The 19627-nt window shown below is 36.4% G+C and overlaps 2 protein-coding genes across 2 annotated transcripts in view; one reads left to right on the top strand and one right to left on the bottom strand.

The window, feature by feature from the left end:
* Window positions 1-12813, bottom strand: part of LOC115215434 (cilia- and flagella-associated protein 65-like) — a 1408515-nt gene extending 1395702 nt beyond the window's left edge. The window contains exon 1 of the mRNA XM_029784597.2: window positions 12641-12813. The gene's annotated coding sequence lies outside the window, so the exon portion shown is untranslated. The remainder of the gene's footprint in view (window positions 1-12640) is intronic.
* A 259-nt stretch (window positions 12814-13072) lies between these two features.
* LOC115215430 (putative ribosome biogenesis protein slx9-like) overlaps window positions 13073-19627 on the top strand; it is a 52854-nt gene continuing 46299 nt past the window's right edge. The window contains exon 1 of the mRNA XM_029784593.2: window positions 13073-13136. The gene's annotated coding sequence lies outside the window, so the exon portion shown is untranslated. The remainder of the gene's footprint in view (window positions 13137-19627) is intronic.

The raw sequence follows: 19627 nt of genomic DNA, 5'->3' as shown, positions 1-19627 counted from the left end.
CGGTTTTGGTTAAACTGCACCGCAGACAGCACACAACCTCACTTTTATATATAAAGATGTATTTTGTGTGTATGTTTGACCACCTCATCCCATGTCTTCCTGGGTCTAGCTCTACTCCTGATTCCTTCGACTGTTTGGGAGTGGCACTTCTTCACACATCTCTCCTCATCCATCTGTAGTACATGACCACACCTGCACAGACGTCTCTCTTGCCTGCCACATCCAATGCTTCTTATGTCCAGCATTTCACTCAGGGCACTTACACTCTGTCGTGTGTGCACACTGATATTACACATCCAGCAGATCATGCTAGCTTCATTTCTTTCAAGCCTACGCATGTCCTTTGCAGTCACAGCCCATGTTTCACTACTGTGAAGCATGGCAGTTCGAACACATGCGTCGTACAATATACCTTTCACTCTGGGCGAGAGACCCTTTGTCACCAGTAGGGGTAGAAGCTTTCTAAACTTTGCCCAAGTTATTCGTATTCTAGTAGTGACACTCTGAGCATCCACCTCCACAACTAACTTGGTCACCTAGTTAGCAGAAACTATCAACTACTTCTAGTTTTCCCCCTGGAGTGTGATGGAATCTGTTTTCTGAGTATCTGTGGTGTCTATTGCCCCTGTGCATCTGCCACACATGAAAGCTATCTGCTCAGTTAGTTTTCCTTTGATGTTGCTGCACCTCTTATGCATCCATAGCTTACACTGGGTACATCTTATGGCGTTTCTACCTACACCTTTTCTACAGATCAAGCAGGGCCACCTACCTGAGTGGGTGTGTGATGAGTTCGCCTTCTTACTTACTAGAACTTTGATCTTTGCTACATTTACTCTAAGGCCTTTTGATTCAAAACCTAGCTTCCACACACGAAATTTCTTTTCTAGTTCCGGTAGTGATTCTGCTATGAGGGCCAGGTCATCAGCATAGAGCAGCTCCCAGGGGCAACCCGTCTTGAATTCCTCTGTTATTGCCTGGAGGACTATGATGAATAAAAGGGGACTGAGGGCTGAATCTTGGTGGACCCCAAGGTTCTACTTCTACCTGGAATTCTTCACTATACTCATTGCCAATCCTATGTATGTGTATATGTGTGTATGTGTGTGTGTGTGTGTATATATATATATATATATACATACACATGTGTGTGTGTGTCTGTATGGATGTATGCTTGTATGCATGAGTGTGTGTGCGTGTGTACATAGGTACATCATTCCATTACTTTCTGGAATAGTGGAACAGAGAGAGAGAGAGACAGAGATAGAAAGTGATAGACGCACATGAAGCTAAAGACACAAAGATATGAATTCTAAATAAAAAGTGTAATGACAGTGGAAGATTTTTTTTCTCAATTACCAAAGCATACCCAGATTCATGTACCCCCACACTTAATTTCACACACTTTGAATTACTCAGAATTACTCAACTAGGATCTTGTCAGTTAAAAAGATTTTCAGTTGGGTTTATCACTACCTAATGTAAACGATAATGAAATTAACACAAAGTTGGCTGTCTATTCACAGCTTTATATCCACCCATCATCTTTCTTTGACAAATTGTATCTACTATGAAGATTTATTTCTTGAAAAAATTTTCTTTGATAGTCTTTAAATTGATTGAGAAGGTAGGAAGATGTTAATTACATTTTACTCGCTTGATATCAGTTTTGAAAATGGAAACTTGCAGAATGACTTCATCGGTTTTTTTTTTTAGATCAAATAAAAATTCCATAATACGCAGTATTTTATCAATTTATTTTTTACTCAAACTCAGAAAAAGAAAATCATTTGTGATTAAGTAAAATTAAGTTGTTGTTTCTTTTCTCTTTTCCTTTAATGTAGATGACCAATTTTACATAGAATTTATGCTAAATGGCTTAGTGTTTTCAAAACTTATGCAATCTATCAAATTATGCAATTATCCACAATGCAAAAAGCAGGATTGGCTGTATTAATAGGCATCATAAGTTCTTTGTAGATATACATGAGAACTATTACTTGCTTTTCTGTAATTTTCCAAACTATGGACATACCATAAACGTATGATATAAAAACATATATTATGATATAAAATAGAAATAGAGACAATAGTCTAGTCTCTCTGTGTGCTTTAATGACTACATTAACTCTAGCATGATATAATATATATATATATATATCAGTGGCGTGCTGTGACTTCCGGCGTTGGGCATGCAATGAATTTCATTGCGACCCCCACCGGTAATTTTTCAGTAAGACATTTTCGTATTCTTACGATCTACATATAAGAGATTCTGAATATGCAATCACTCCCGTATGACCTAGAATAAAGAGGGAATAAAAAATGGCTGAGTAGAGATGAGCCTGAAATAAGTGTATTGTTTGTATTATTCTTTGCTCTTCGAAACGTCAGTACTTTCCCATCCTCATTCTCCCTTAGAAAAGTCTAAAAATCATAAGTGAAATGTAATAAAGATGAAATTGGATTCTGTCAATATTTTTGCATATTCAGAATCTCTGTTAAAGGTAGGAATCCGAAAAAAATTTTTCACAAAAATTCGTTTTTCAAAGAGGTGCGATTCTGCATTAGCCCCTATACCTATTGGTTGAGCCGAATGAAATGATTTAATTAAAAGAACACATTTAGTTACATTATATGGCCATGGTTTTAGATCGTTACGCTCTCGAAGACAAGTGAGGTTCTTTATCATGCTACTTGTCAATTCCGGGAAAATTATTGACTGTTCTGAGACTTACTGAACTCCGTACATTAAAAGACTACGTCTCACGCACACACATTGAAAATACACGCATATACATGAATACACACACAATGAAAGACAGCGAAAATTCAACATTGTAAAAAGCCTCCCAAAACTGTTGTGGCAGAAGTCAACATCTCTGAGATTGAAACAAGACACTTATTGAAAGTGAAACAAGACACTTATTTACGGCCGTAAATAGACTACAGCCAGCAGCACAGAAAGGGAAATCTATGTAGGTTAGGTTTGACGAAGAAATCGAAACATTTCTCCTGCGAAACAATACTGATGTAAGAAGGTCGAACCTTACGTTATAACAAACGCAAAGAAAAAAACCTGTAACATATACTCTTTAATATATTAATTTTTTTAATGTTTTAAAATGTTATTTAACTCATTTATAAATTAATTCAATTCTTTGATCTTTCTGGGCAAATATATCCATCAATTTTCATAGAAATCTTTTCTTTTCATCAATTCTTGTAATAAATCTTTTTCAATTGACATTAGTGCTAACCCAGACAGTCTTCTTTCTCCTGTCGCATTTCTTTGGTATGTTTTAATTCTACTTAATGCAGAAAAGGATCGCTCTACAGAAGCAGTGGTAGACGGAATTGTCAAAATCAACTTGCACAGATTGAAGAGTTCTGGCATAGCTTCAACAAGATCAGTGCTGTTAATGTAACTCATTAAAAGACTTACACTTGGTTTTTTAAAATCTTTCATTGAATACATCACATTGAGCTCACTTTGTAATCGTATTACATAAAAAAATCTGCCATAAGTTGTTCTTAAAGAATCTAAAGAGTCCACAGGAAATTGTTTGCAATACTCATCAACTTTGTTGAAATTCAAAAGTTCCATGAATTTAAACTCTTCTAAGGATGAATATCGTGCTTTTATTTGGTCAACTATTGTACTGATAATTTTGTTATAAAGCATTTTATAATGTTGTTGGGGCTCAATAGATATATTCTTGGATCTCTGAATTCCGATTCCTGCATCGACTCCATATTTTTCCCCTAACCTATCATAAAAGATTGAAAAATTATCAAGTTTGTTTTCGGGTACAGTTCTAGTTTTATCTATTTGCTCTTTACAATACACTATGTCATGACTTTTACTCTGGAGTATGTTAAATAAGACGTCGGTAAAAGAAAAAATGTCACTGAATACTTCTAACAAAAATAAGAAATCAGGAGCTTTTAATGTGTGTAAGAATCCAATTGCTGAATTTATGGTGGTATCATCCCATGCTTCAGGATTTTCAATGATGTGTTCAAAAAGGCTGATTATGAAATTATAATTTTCCTTTGTGGTAATAATAATAAGACGTGAGGAGTAATTCCATCTAGTTGCTGTTGCTTTTGAAAATCTTTTTTTAACAATGTTATCTAATGCATTAGCCCTTTTCGGTGATTTCGTAAAAAATGTACCAAGTCCATTTATCGTAGAAAAAAATATCTTGCATTCTTTCATAGCAGAGCATGATTGTGAAAGAACTAAATTTAGGATATAGGGACAACACTGAATAAAGATCGCACATTCATATTTCTTTCTTACTTTTGCCTGTAATCCATTTAGTTGTATATATACGTATACACACACCCATATACACATATATGTATGTATATATATATATATCATCATCATTTAACATCATTTATATATATATATACACACACGTTCATTGCCAGCCTCGGCTGGCCCCCGTGCTGGTGACACGTAAAAGCACCGTCCGTTTCGTGGCCGTTTGCCAGCTCTGTCTGGCCCCGTGTCAGTGGCACGTAAAAGCACCATCCGCTCGTGTTCGTTGCCAGCCTCGGCTGGCCCCGTGCCAGTGACACGTAAAAGCACCATCCGTCCGTGGCCGTTGTGCTAGCTCTGTCTGGCACCTGTGCAGGTGGCACGTAAAAAACACCCACTACACTCGAGGAGTGGTTGACGTTAGGAAGGGCATCCAGCTGTAGAAACACTGCCAAATCTGACTGGGCCTGATGAAGCCTTCCGGCTTCACAGACCCCAGTTAAACCGTCCAACCCATGCTAGCATGGAAAACGGACGCTAAATGATGATGATGATGATGATGACACACACATGCAAATATATACACACACATATATACTCTTTTACTTGTTTCAGTCATTTGACTGCGGCCATGCTCGAGCACACCTTTAGTCGAGCAAATTGACCCCAGCACTTATTCTTTGTAAGCCTAGTACTTATTCTATCAGTCTCTTTTGCTGAACTGCTAAGTTACGAGGACATAAACACACCAGCATCAGCTGTCAAGCGATGTTGGGGGGGACAAACAGAGACACACAAACATACATATATATATACATATATACAACGGGCTTCTTTCAGTTTCCGTCTACCAAATCCACTCACAAGGCTTTGATCGGCCCGAGGCTATAGTAGAAGGCACTTGGCCAAGGTGCCACACAGTGGGACTGAACCCAGAACCATGTGGTTCGTAAGCAAGCTACTTACCACACAGCCACTCCTTTGCCTATGATGATGATGATGATGTATATATATACATCAGTTATATATATACACACACACATATATAGATATATATATATATGTATGTATATATATATGTGTGTATATATATGTATGTATATATATATATATATATATATATATATATATATGTATGTATGTGTATATATATATATATATATATATATACACACATACATATATAATATATATATATATACACATACATATATATATATATATAATATATATATATATATATAATATATATATATGTATGTATGTGTGTGTGTATATATATATATATATATGTATAAATAAATATGTATGTGTGTGAGATAAAGGAAAGTAGACTTCTATCTTTTATGAGATAACATGTTTTAAGTACACTGACTTACTGCGATAAAATTTGATTCAGTGTTATTGCTTTAGGGTATTTTTCTTCTCTAGCAAGTAGTAAGCTATTCCACCGTGATTTCAGTCATTGGTCTGAGCCGATAATATTGAACTTACTATTTGGTTGCTATATTATTATATCGACCTCTGGAGAAAGGCAAAAATATGACCCCCATGGGATATTTCAACTGAGACAGAAAACAGAAAGTAACCAAATATCGCAAGATGCCTTTTTCTTTTTTTTTTTTGGAGTTTTTTTTCTCCATTATACATAAAGAAATAGAAAAAGAGAAGATTTAAAATGTGGTGGGTAAGGGGGAAAGAGAGAGATGGAGAGAAAAGGAAAGGATGGAATAGAACAAACATAATGAAAGTGAAACTAAATCAATGTAAATAGGAAAGAGGAAGTAAGATAACAGGAGAAGGCAAGCAAGAGAAGAAAGGGGGAGAAAGGAGGGAGGGAAAGTGAATGAGTAAAAGAATGAAAGGGAAAGAGAAAAGGAAAGCTAGAAAGAGATAGTGGATGGAAGGTTGTTCTCACTCATTTGACAATGAGGATTCTTCTGTTTGATATCAACTGAATTACCAGCTCCTCTCGTTGGATAATATCCATAGTCTCCATTGGTCACACCAGAGTGCTGGGTATATCTGCTATATTAATCAACCGAAATTGCGAAGATGATCCGGTTCTTGACTGATGATTGAGGGCTTCAAATGTCCCGTCCGTGTTTTTTGTGTCGTCTTCTAAATGTTTCACGTTCTTGTCCCAGTTTGTATATTTTTTTACTTTTACATATATGTATATATATGTATATAATCCAAGGAAAATAGGGATGATAACAACCACATTTCACTCGCTATACTGTTAAATACCCAATTTTGCAGAGAAAACCTTACAAATTACATATATATATATATATATATATATATATATATATATATTCAAAATGTGACCATGTGTGTATCGTTGGCGAATTTTTTTCCTCCATCTTCCCTTCTTTGGATTTTTCCTTTTCCTATGTTTCTGACGAAGAGCTCCGCTCGAAATGTTAAATCCTCCTTCTTTCTTTCCTTTCCTGAGCATCCAATAACACTATACTTGTTCCACATCCTCGTGTTTTGTTTTCTCTTTGTGTTTTCATGTCTGAATTAACCATATATATATATATATATACCCATGTAACGTGTAACATTTTCTATATATATGCATACATACATATATATATATATATTATATATATATATATATATATAGAGAGAGAGAGAGAGAGAGAGAATGAGCAGAGCCAGTGCTTCATTGACAGGCTCCAGGAGAGCTTACGGAAAAATAGGCATGTTTCTGCATGTATCAAATGTAAGGTATACCAGGTTAAAGAGCTTTCTTCCTTGCTGTATGGAGTTGAAACTGACAAAACAGCTGCAACAAATTATGAATATATCACTCTCCTTGACAAGATCAGAAATCAAGAGATCCTATGGCATGCTGGCCTGCCTCCTGTGATGGAAATCCTCATTGATAGAGATTTACGTTGGTTTGAGTCATGTACACAGTAGATGTACACAACAGTAGACTCCCAGATAAATCCTTCCAGCTACCCAAGAGAGAAAAGAATCATGGAAAACTATGTATATATGTGTGTATGTAAGTAGATATATATATATATATATATATAATATATATATATATATATATATATTTATTTATTTTATAGAAGGAGCTTCTACAGGACTAGAACTGTTTCATTCAGATGAAATCTTCAGGAAGCTGGCTTTCAAAATAAGTTCTGGTATTTATGCATTTAGGCAGATTTAATGGAGTGGGGGTGGGGGACGTTTTTTGGGTAGGTTGGTATTTAGGAGATAAACAGGGCACAAGCTATTGTTCTTAGGGGAGTGGTCAAAAGGCCAGAGTGTTTTTTGAAATGAGAAGAATCAGTGAGAAAATAAATAAATGAATAAATAGAATAAATGAATAGAAACAGATATATGGGATGGGATTTTAGGTAAATTAGAAGACAATTGCTTTTTGGTGGTCAAGAAGAGGTAGGCAGTTTGTTATTGTTAGGTGGAGGGAATAAATAGATAAATATACATGAAAAAACATATAAAATAAATATACATACAAACACACATACATACACATGCGAATATGCATATCTATACATACATACGCACATATATATAAATACATACACATACACACACATATATATACATACATACACATATATATATATATATATACATATACATACATACACCTACATACACAAACACACGCACATATATATATATATATTATATATATATATATATATATATATATATGTTAATAAAATAGAACATATGCATATATATAAACATATATGTACGTACCTACCTCTACATGTACATATACACGCATATATGTGTACAGGACACCAAAAAGACGTCGAACACATAGAGAGACGAAAAACAGACACAAACCAAGGAACAAGACAAGCAAAAAAAAGAGATACAGGACAATAAGCACAACGAAAAATCCCCTTCTTCAGTCGCTAAGGTTTCATCTACTAAACGTTTCGAAGGATATATATATATATACACACATACAAATACACATAAGTATATTTGTATACTATTTTTTGGCTATAACTCTCTAAAAATGCTTATATAGTTATTTCCCTTACAAACCCGAGCAACACCGAGCGATACTGCTAGTATATATATATAATAACAATTTAATAAATAAAACATATGCATACATACATAATAGCAAAAGAATGTATAAAAAATGGAAAAAAAATGATGGTAAATTTTATTTTTAAATCGTTGACTCATCGTAGACATTTTTAGAGAGTTACTTCCCTTATATAATAGCGAAAAAATGCATTAAAATGGAAAAAAATGATGGTAAATTTTTTTTTTAATTGTAGACTCATCGTAGACGCACGCTAATACCCAGAAGGGCTCGATATGAATCACGACTATAAGACTGCACTGCAAAATGTGGGAGTAGTTAAGAATCTAAATCGTAGGAGACAGACACACAACTTCACTTTTATATATAAAGATATATATATGCAATATATGCAGAAGGTCTGATCAATAAGTATCCGGACTGTTGCTATAGTAATGAAGCTAAAGCATGCAAAGTGAAGCTGCTTGGCACAGATTGACCGTGAACTTCGCAGTGCATGCACACCAAATTTTGACATTCTAACTCACTTCCACTGTTTACAACAGTGTTTGCAAGGAAGGTGTGTAGTGTTTGATCATCACATTGATCATGATAGAGAGTGTTGTCATGGCAATAACCACTCAGAGGCCTACACGAAATTGCAGAAAGTGTATGGAGAGGAGTGTATGTGCTGCACACAGGTGTATGAGTGGTTCAGACGTTTCCAGGATGGCCGAAAAAATGTTGATATTGACAAACGTTCTGAGAGGCCCACAACAAGCAGAAGTGAGAAAAACATCACAGATGTGCATGCAGCCGTGTGGGGAGATTGTCACATCACCATCAACAAGTTATCAGAGGATGTGCAGATTAGTTACGGTACTGTTCAGCCCATCATCACTAAAGATTTGGTATGAGACGCGTGTCTGCCAAGTTTGTGCCAAAACGCCTTTCAGCTGACCAAAAAGACACTCAGGTTTACGTTGCACAAGATCTGCTTCATTGTGCCGAGAATGATGAAAACTCTTTGAAAATTTTATGTAGGCCTCTGAGCAGGTAGTGCCAAGCTTTTTGCAAATTTTGATGCATATTCTCTGCTCAACTTTCTCTGTCATGGTCAATGTAACAACCAGACGCTACACACCTTCCTTCCAAGCACAGCTGTACACATTGGAAGTGAGCTAGAATGTTAAAACTTAGTGCACATGTACAGCAAAGTTCAAGATCAATCTGTGCCAAGCAGCTTCATTCTCCATACTTTAGCTACGTTACTATGGCAACAGTCCGGATACTCATTGATCAGACCATGCAAACTATAATATATATATACATCATCATCATCATTTAACGTCCGTTTTCCATGCTAGCATGGGTTGGACAGTTTGACCGGAGTCTGGGAAGCCAGGAGGCTGCACTAGGCTCCAGCCTGATCTGGCAGTGTTTCTACAGCTTGATGTCCTTCCTAACACCAACCACTCTGTGAGTGTTTTTTACATGCCACCGGCACAGGGGTCATAGGAGGCTGGCAAACGGCCACGATCTAAATTTATAACAATCTAATTCAATTATTTTCTTTTTATTATCATACAAAAAGGTGGGTTGGAGCTATAAATTTACACATCAGCTCACCTAGATTTCATCATAGAGTTTCTCCTAACCAGTAAAGAAATATTGCAATGAAGATCATGTCAGTATCAAGAAATATATCTTAGCATTTGTAGCTTCCCTGATTAGTTATACTTGAAGATCACAATATAGGCAAAACCAGTGAATAGTCATACATTTCTGTAATAAATATATTTCTTTACTACCCATAAGGGGCTAAACACAGAGGGGACAAACAACGACAGACAAACGGATTAAGTCAATTACATTGACTCCAGTGCATAACTGGTACTTAATTTATCGACCCCGAAAGGATGAAAGGCAAAGTCGACCTCGGCGTAATTTGAACCCAGAACATAACGGCAGACGAAATACGGCTACGCATTTCGCCCGGCATGCTAACGTTTCTGACTTGACCAAGAATGCTTGTTAATAGGTTATCTGGCATGTTCACTCAGATAGCAGATTGAATAACTACTACATATAGAGGTAAACTATGAGGGAAAATCAATCAGTGAATAGTAAACCTCAGTGTGAATGTAGCTAAGACTCATATTTAGACAGTCCATGGTCTAATGTACAAATTTTATCTCCTTAATATTAACTAGAAACAACTGGCCTGAATTCTGTTCATTCATGTAACCTAAATTACTGAAAACTAGTTCTGTATCAATGTATTTGTGAAAGTTCCCTGGAAAAATTAATCTGTTTTGTCAATATCTAAGCCCAAATGATATATATATATATATTATATATATATATATATATATATATATATATATATATATATATATATGTATATATATATTATATATATGTTATAATACTATTCCACAGCCATACCAACTATCTGACATATCTCCATCATCAGCTGCCCCACGGATATCATTATGGTTTTGACACCTGGGCAGTACCATTCAATCCAATGGTCTCAACAGCATTAAAATAAGTGTTTTTTGGGAACAAACAAACCAAAGAAACCATAACTTTCAAACACATTTATGCTATGTACAACCGAATCGATAAATCCCCTCCTAAATATGTAACTAAACAGCAACAAATCTAAGTCATAATATATATATATATATATAATTGTTAAAGAGGACAACAAACGTTAAAGCGAGGCAAACATCTCAAGTCATATATATTATTATAATTATTGGAAAAAATTTCAGTCTTACAGCTATTTCTGGGATATCCCAGGGCATGGGATATTCCGTCATCGGAGACAAATAGGGAAAATGAAAAGGGTATAGATTAATGAAATGACAAAATAGAGGACAGGAGTAAAGGAATAATGAGATGAAGAAAGAGAAGTAAAAAGGAAGCATAAAAGTTCACATTTCAACTTTCCGTACATGTATAAGTCCTTTGGTGCAATCCTACGTAAATCCATATAGGTTACACTATCAGGTATTCAGCCTACATGGATTTACGCAGTATTGTACCTAAGGATTTGTGGACTTACTTCTACAAGATCATTAAGTTGAACTGTGAACTTTTAAGCTTCTTTTTTCTTCTCTTTCTTCATCTCCTTATTTCTTTACAAAGCCTGAAATTTGTGGGAGGGGACTAGTTGATTACATCAACCCCAGCTACCTGGTACTTATTTCATTGACCCAAAAAGGATGAAAGGTCAAGTCAACCTCAGTGGAATTTGAACTCAGAATATATATTTCTTTATATATAGCCCCACAAGGGGCTAAACAAGGACAGACAAAGAGATTGAGTCGATTACATCGACCCCACTGTGTAACTGGTACTTAATTTATCGACCCCGAAAGGATGAAAGGCAAAGTCGACCTCAGCGGAATTTGAACTCAGAACGTAATGGCAGACGAAATACCGCTAAGCATTTCACCTTAACGTTTCTGCCAGCTCGCCAACAGCAGATGAAATACTGCTATGCGTTTCTCCTAGAGTTGCCAACTTGCTGCCTTAGTAATAACAATAACAGTTGGAGAAATTGGGATTAACATGAGGGTAGAGCAAGCCCGAAAAACTGCTCTACTGGGGACCACATGGATTTTGAGGCTGGTGCTTGGGTGCTGAGTGTCTACCATGATAAGTTAACATAGGCAGAGTGGCTGTATGGTAAGATGCTTACTTCCCAACTACATGGTCGCAGATTCAGTCTCACTGTGTAGCACCTTGGGCAAGTGTCTTCTACTATAGCCTCGGGCCGACCAAAGCCTTGTGAGTGGATGTGGTAGACGGAAACTGAAAGAAGCCCGTTGTATATATGTATATATATATATGTATGTGTGTGTGTATATGTTTGTGTGTGTGTGTTTGTCCCTCCCAACATCGCTTGACAACCGATGCTGGTGTGTTTACGTCCCCGTAACTTAGCGGTTCGACAAAAGAGACCGACAGAATAAGTACTAGGCTTACAAAGAATAAGTCCTGGGTTCGATTTGCTCGACAAAAGGCGGTGCTCCAGCATGGCCGCAGTCAAATGACTGAAACAAATAAAAGAATAAAAGAATCCAAGTGCCAAAGCTTATGGGTTTTGGAAAGAGACCCTGTGAGACCTCTGACAACAGGTTGCTGTCTGCTCTCACAGAATCAACCAGAGTAAGCAAAATTTAAATGATGATGATGATGATGATGATAATGATGATGATAACAAATATAATAATAAATAATCGTTATCGTCAGAATAAAAAGTTTCATAAAGTTTACAAAGTACAAGTAATTTGTAGGAAGAAAACCTTCGTAGTACTCACGTAAAATCTTTCAAGTTTCGAAAATATTCTCAATATATGTAATAAATCCAGAGATGATAATACTTCAACTAAAACAAATAACAAATATTAAATATTGGTTTATTCATCGATCTGAGATTAACTGATTGATTGGGTGAATTGTGACTTTATAACAAAGCAGTTACTACATTAACTGTTGCTTGGCATTAACCGTTGCTTGGCAACCACAACCATAGCAAATAACGATTGTGTGTAGTTTCGTATTTTCTATTAAAATCGAAGACAAAACCCTTAATTCAGTTATTGTTAATATTTTATAGCTTTTTCTTTTTAAATATTATTATTAATAACATTATATCCATGAAGTCACCTCATTTTAAAGTTATTATAACTTTATGTCACTAAGGCATTGACTACTTCGATACTAATAAAAGGAAGTAATAAACAGCTGCTAGCTTTACAGTATTCCATGTGTACATCTGCAGTGGTCGTTTTACGTAGTTATTAATAATCCCTGGTAAAGTTATATTTTCTCATATTTTTTGATATTCCGTTTATATATAAATATAGGGTGGATGTTCATAAAGAAAAATCAATAATTTATATTTCTAATTTTTTAGTTTTCGAGCTACTTGTTATGTAAAACACGTTATGAGTTTCAACTTCACACGTGTATCTTGTTTGACTGTATTGTAGAATATATACGAACAAAATAATGAAATTTGCGTGTATTCAACAATAAAAAACACTTAGTATTGCTTAGTTATCTCTTTCTTTCACACATTACTCTGTCTCTTCACACACACTAACAAAAGCACTTCACTTGCACAACATACTGTCTGTCTCCCACACCCCATCAAACACACACACACATGTCCATCAATGCTCCCATGCACGGTAACTTCAAAAGAACTTCCCTCGTCATACAATCGCTTTCTCTTAGTATCTTTCGCTCTCATTACTTCAAAAGTTCCCGCAAGCCCATATGTAAAAAAAAAAATTTTTTTTACGGAAATCGACGGAAAGGTCTACTAGAGACGAAAGATTGCCGCTATTTTTCTTTGAAGACTGGAGCTATAATTGTAAATGCAAATAAAATGCACTTTCGCTTACCTGGTCATTTAAAGCTGTGGGAGGGTTTTACTTGTCTACCGTACCTAGTCATACATGCTGAAACCCCTGGTAAGTTCAGATGGTGTTCCATAATAACCTGTGGATTTTCAGGAGCCCACTAGGTGCATTTCTGTCTGTTAATTGAGCTATTTTACTTAAAGCTGGCCTCAACACTCCAAACAGTTTTGAATTGAAATGCTGCGTCCTTGCATTTGTCCAGATACCATTTGCAAAATTCGTCTTCATTTAGGGTGTGGATTTTTTTAATGTAACATTTCCAATGAACTCACTTCGAAGTGCTGTGTCTTGACTTACTCAACCCATGCCAGCTTCAAAAGCAGAAGTTAAATGATGATGATAATGGTATATATGAAGTGTAGCAGCATGGTTAAGAAGCTTGTTTCCCAACTTTGTGCTCTTGGCTTCTGTCCCACTACATGGCACTATGAACAAGTGTCTTCTACTATAGCCCTAGGCCAATAAAGCCTTGTGAATGGATTTGGTTGATGGAAACTGAAAGAAGCCCATCGTATGTTTGTGTACTCTTGTCTTAACATCTTGCGACAATTTAAACGTACATCATAGTCATACAAAGGTTGTTCATTTTCAATCTTCCATGGAAAAACCTGTCTGGCTATGTGAAAATATTATCTCACTTGGAAATTAGTGAGGATTGTGACAAGAAAGGCATTTGACCATGAAGTAATATCTGTCTTAAATTCTATCTGTCCCATGTAAGCATGGAAAAGTGGATGATAATTATATATACATATATATATAAAACTGTTGTCCAATGCAGTGTCCACAAGTCCAGTCATAGACTAGGCTTTTGTTGTGTTGCTGGGGAAGAGATGCTGTGTTGGCTATTGTATGTTACTGCTTTCTACTATATACTTGTTGTTGAAGTGTTGGGCTCCATCATAGATGATCTGTGTTGGCATGTCCATGGATGAGGACAGTTGCATCAAGAAGTGCTGATCTCTAATTGTGGAGGGAATGTGTAGAAAGGGTAAACTCAGGAAGACATGGGATGAATTGATGAGAAAGGCTTTCCAGACATTGGGTCTTGCAGAGGTGATGACAAGTGGACTGTGTCTTTTGACAGTTTGTTGTGCTTGAGAAGACACTTCAAGCTAAGTAAAATGCATCCCTTTTCAACTGAGTGCTCCTAATCTTGCAAGCTGGTGCCATGTAAAAAGCGCCCTAATCTTGCAAGCTGGTGCCACATAAAAAGCACCCTTATCTTGCAAGCTGGTGCTATGTAAAAAGCACCCATGCTGGTACTGCATAAAAATACCCAGTACACTCTATAGAGTCGTTGGTGTTAGGAAGGGCATCCAGCCATAGAAACCATGTGAAAACCAACAGCCTGAGTAGCTCTTCAGCTGGCTAGCGTGGAATTATGAAGATTGAATGATTGGCACTTCATCGCCATCTCTCTCTCTTGCTCTCTCCCATTCTCCATCTTTCTCTTGCTGTCTTCCACACTCTCTCTCTCTCTCTCTCTTCCTTTTGTTCTATCCCTCAGGCTCGTTAACATGCAGCACACTCATTACTGGCTTCAATCTTCATCACTCCTCTCTCTCTGTAACTATGTATCTCTACAGTAAGACATCTGTTTTTGTCTCTCTGTCACATGCTAACCTTTCATCGTTTGGAATGAGATCACCTCCAATATCACATCCCCTCTCAAAGGATCTTTGTCTTGCAAGTTATTTGGTGACCCTGCCAGTACTGGTGCCATGTAAAAAGCATCCAGTCCACACTGTAAAGTAGTTGGCATTTGGAAGGGCACCTGACTAAAAAAAAAAAATGCTAAAATTGACCTCACCTGTACTGTGCCACATAAAAAGTACTGTCCACTCTGCAGGGTGGTTGGTATTAGGAAAGGCATCCAGCTATAAAAACCATGCCAAAATAGATAACGAAATATGGTGCAGTCTTCTGCCTAGCTAGCTCTTGTCAAACCGTCCAACACATGCCAGCATGGAAAATAGAGATTGAATGATGATGATGATTCCCACAAATACACATTGATACAACACATTTTCAAATTTCTTATGTGACCCTTTGAACTGCTTTCTTTTAAGTGTCAAGTTAGATGCAACAAAAGCCAGCAGGCAGAGAGGCTTTCTCTGAAAAAAATTTCAAATTTCGCAGAAACACATGTGGCTCATAGTAGTGAGATATATTAACCCTTTGATTGCGTAATTAAATTTCACAGGCCATCTCATAATGGATGTTAAATATCCATAAAAAAATAGAATTGATGTTTTCTGCTTCTGCTGTACATTTTCAAAACCTTCCTATAGGTATGATATTCATAATTCATGGTCGTGAACTAATTGTTACTTTCTCAGATGCAGGACAAAATTTTGTCAGTGAACAGGTTGTGGTTTCAAAGCAACGAAAATATTTTGACACAAATTTAGATGTTAAACAATTATCTTTTGTAAAATATGTAACTGAGGATGTGTGCTTTTCACTTTATAGGGAGAGGAGTTTTTTTTTTTTCCTCCAAAGCTACAGGATTAAACAGCTTTCTGCAGTTAACGTTTTGAACATATATATCCATTTTCTGTGTTCAAAGGCACAGGTGTAGCTGTGTGGTGAGAAGTTTGCTTCCCAACCACATGGCTGGGGGTACAAGGCTATTCACGCATTATATGGGAGTGAATGGGAGCAGTTAGGAAAAATGTAAAGATGGTAGTGATCTAGTTACAGAGTAAACTCTTAAGGTACAGTGACCATGAGCATAAATCCTTAAAATCCTTAAAAATATTTTAGCCCGAATGCTGGGGCACCACAAATCTTATACTGATGTGTGATTTTTAATTTTTTGTTTTTATATCATAACTAGCTATTTAGACCCATGCTTCGTTTTCCCATATTCCTCACCATAGCAACCAAACGGTAGCCCCCGAGTGACTTGCAACCCTCCTCACACCATTGCCCACCCCATTTTACCCCCCAGTGTAAATTTTGGCGCCAATCCGACCCCATCTACTGCCCCTTAAACCGTTTCCATCCCAAAATGAGACAAAAAAAAACAAAAAATCAAACAACTTTTTCGCATTTCAGCTTTATAGATATTGATTAGTATGTTTTCTGTTTGGCTGTACCTGTGGAAATTAAAAAAATTTATGTATTGCTGTAATTTTCCATATTGAATTTTTGGGGCTAATTCACTTTTTCCAGATAATTTTCAAAAAATGTTACAGAGGTTCAAAGTTTGATCGTTTTTATCCAATTAGAAAACAGGATTTGGAAGCTGTCATTTTTGTGTGTTACTGCACACATTTCTCAACTAACTGTAAACAAGTGAAATATTGATGGAATTCTGCTTTGTGCATGCCATATAAGCCTGCATAACTTCGTTTTGGAATTTTCAGAAAATTTTTGCAAATTTGTATTCTAAGCAACAATTCATATGATTCTGCAAAAAACAAACAGAAGAAAATATTTGCATAATTTAAGGCCTATTTAGCTATTACTTTTACAACCACCTTATACCTCATGTTTTAAGCATTTAATAAGTGAAAAATGACCACATGAGTAAGCAGCTTGGCTTGTTACTATAGAAACTGGCTTTTGACTGGCTAAAATCACCCAAAATTTGAAAACTTTTAAAGCTATTAACTCTATTGGTTTATGGTAAAAATGAATTTCATATCAATAATGAGCTTACAAGATTGCACTAATTCATCAAATATGAAATCATTTGGAACAAAAGTTGAAAAGTGGCTGCCAAACAGAAAGGCTCCCATAATTATAATAATTCTCCATTCTTCAACCATGATCCAGTATGCAGCTCTACCATGAAGAAAGCTTCCTGCCCCCTATTTTGCCTCTTACACACACACACAATTGAGAAAAACAACTCCCAAAACTTTCTTGTCCACCATACTCATTAACTATTTACACGTACACACTTAACCCTTTTGATACCAACTCAGCTGAAACCACCTCTGGCTCTGTAGTACAAATGTCTTGTTTTCATAAGTTTTGAATTAAAATCTTCCATTAAACCTTAGTCACAATTTATGTTTCTAACACTAGCTTAATGATAACTAAATTATTTTACTAAATTCGTGTATATATTTGTCTCTGTTTGTCCCCCACCCCACCCCACCGCCATCACTTGACAACTGATGGTGGTGTGTTTGTGTCCCTATAACTTAGCAGTTCGGTAAAAGAGACCGTTAGAATAACTCCTGGGGGCGATTTCTTCAACTAAAACTCTTTAAGGTGGTGCTCCAGTATGGCTGCAGATCGGTGACTGAAACAAGTAAAAGAATAAATATTCTCTCTCTTATCCGCTCATTTGAAGTCGAATCTCCGTTACTCGTTAGATCAGTGTTCTCCAGCCAGTTCTATTCTGGGTCGCTTCTTTCAGATTGGCTCTGGCCATTCCTGTGTCGCTCTTAATGGTGTCAAGCCAGCGGGTTCTTGGCCGGTCTCTTCCTCTCTTGCCACTGACCATTCCGAGCATGATATCCTTCTAAATATTGATTTCTAATAGACACAAAGCCACACGTTTTAGTGGAAGGACAGTGGATTAAATCAATCTTAGTACTTCTACTTTATTTTCTTGACACCTCACACACACTTGCCCTCACAAGAATGAAAGTGAAGGTTGATCTCTGCAAGGTATTCAGTTTTGGTAAAGGTGCCATAGGTATTGTGTATCCTACATGGTAACTGAAACTTATAGGAAAGGCATCCAGCTATATAAAACACTGAAAGAATTATCATTATAATTGTTTTTGTTATTCATTGCTCTGTCTGCATTGCTACTGCTTCTGTGACTCTGATTCTCTTTAATCCAACAATGAGATTAATTTGATTCTATGTTCAAATCAAGAGGAATGTTTTGTTTTTCTCTTCTTTGAGAAATAAAATAAATGAATTTTCTAACTTGTAGAATACATTTCAAAAGTAGCATGCTAGCACGGAAAACGGACGCTAAATGATGATGATGATGATGATAGCACAGGAAACCTGTATAATTGAATACATCCATTAACCCTTTAGTATTTAAACCGGCCATATCCGGCCAAAATAGTTAATCTGTTTTATGTTCAAACTAACCAGATCCAGGCTCTCACACCTACCCTACAATGTTATTCTACATTAAGTAATAACACCATCAAGATCTTGAAGATATGAGATAATGCATGATTAATTCAAATTAATGGGAATCAATAGGCATTATGTTTGATTGAATAATCAGAACACTAAAGGGTTAAGAGTGGTTCAGAACTGGAGGAGTAGTTACCTTTAATTTTTAAATCAGGTATGTCAACAATTATCCTTAATATGTAAGGATTTAAACCTATTGATCAAAGGATTGGTGTTAGTCTAACTTTAAGGATAATATCAAAAATGTAATAATGAGTTGTTATTAAAATTGTTTTTTATGCTCTAATTGTGGAGGGAACCTGTGGAAAGGGTTAGGATCAGAAAGTAGTGAGAAATGGTCTTTGGATGCTGGGTTTTGCTGAAGAGATGACAAAAGACCAAGACTTCTGGCAATTTGCTGTACTTCAGAAGATAGGTCAAGCTAAGTAAAAATGCAGCCTTCCATACATACTGGCATGTCATTTATGGCCATTGCCCCAATCCTTCTGCCCTTTGAGAGGTCTTTGTCTTGCAGGTGCTGGGTGCCGCGTAATATGCACTTGTGCCAGTGCCATGTAATATGCTGGTGCCACATGAAAACACCTATGCTTGATAGCATGTAAAAGGCACCCAGCACACTCCATAAAGTGGTTGGCGTTAGGAGGGGCATCCAGCCATAGAAACCATGCCCAAACAGACAGTCGGAACTTGGCCAGCTCTCCGACTGACCAGTTCCTGTCAAACTATCCATGGCCGCATGGGAAATGGGCATTA

Source organism: Octopus sinensis, linkage group LG9 (assembly GCF_006345805.1).
Source record: "Octopus sinensis linkage group LG9, ASM634580v1, whole genome shotgun sequence".
Taxonomy (NCBI): domain Eukaryota; kingdom Metazoa; phylum Mollusca; class Cephalopoda; order Octopoda; family Octopodidae; genus Octopus; species Octopus sinensis.
This window is presented reverse-complemented; position numbering and strand designations above follow the sequence as displayed.